The sequence below is a fragment of the Protopterus annectens genome, chromosome 11.part0, assembly GCF_019279795.1.
Source record: "Protopterus annectens isolate FY-2018-M chromosome 11.part0, PAN1.0, whole genome shotgun sequence".
In the NCBI taxonomy this organism is placed as follows: domain Eukaryota; kingdom Metazoa; phylum Chordata; order Ceratodontiformes; family Protopteridae; genus Protopterus; species Protopterus annectens.
The window spans coordinates 731591837-731592834 of record NC_056745.1 but is presented as its reverse complement, the minus strand read 5'-3'; positions in this window follow the sequence as shown (position 1 = coordinate 731592834).

Below are 998 nucleotides of genomic sequence, written 5' to 3'. Positions count from 1 at the left end.
AAACATATTTTCAATGGCAGAGGTTAGTTAACCTTATAAATTTACTCCCAAACAATGCACAATTTTGGAATTACAATAACTTTAACATGCTATCAAAAATGGCACACACCACAGTTATAGTATGAGTGGTGCTGGCTGTTGATATTGTGCTCGCTAAACTGGGTAAGTACAGAGGGACGAGGTTTAAATACAGCAAATGATTGACTACTGTGAGTGTGTGTTTGTCTGCCATGCTGTGTAGAGAAGGCTTCTAATGCATGTAGCTGTGTTGTGTTCCGGTGCACATAAACCATTTTCATGCCTTTTTAGAATAATGTCACTGTATTAAAGAATGGTGATGTCATCAATGTACTGTTCATAAACTGTGAAACTACCTGTGGCACATGTAATTTAGGCAATGTTCTGTACCTTGTGATATTAGGTAGTCTGTTCAAATCTAGCTATTACTTTTTCAACTCACTTGTGTTAGTATGGCTGTGAATGTGCATGTAGGTAACAATATGGTCACCAAATGCTTTATTGGATAATGATGATGCCATGGGATGACAGCTGGCTTTCCAATGAGAACTACTAAGACTTTTCCTGTGACATGAAGACATCAGGCGATGTTCTATGTGCTGTTGGTATAGTAAGGTATGTGCTTGAATCCATGAATATCCACACATTGTGCATGATTGCCATTCCACATCACATGTGTTTGGGTATACCTAGCAGTTGGCAATGCTGTGTGTGAAAATCACATTTACTAACAGTCTTTAAATAAGTCACAGGCACGCATATCACTTGCAGCAATAACATGATGTCATGGCTTCAAAGACCCAAATTTGTCAGAACTGTAGTGACACTTGCACCATGGCCCATTCATTCTTCACAATATCATGTAGCTTCTGTTGTTGCATAGTCAGGTGCTTAAAACCCACATTGGTTGACTGTACGCATTGTGTGCTCAATGTTGTTATGCATGAATGACATCCACAACTGTCACAATATGTACAATT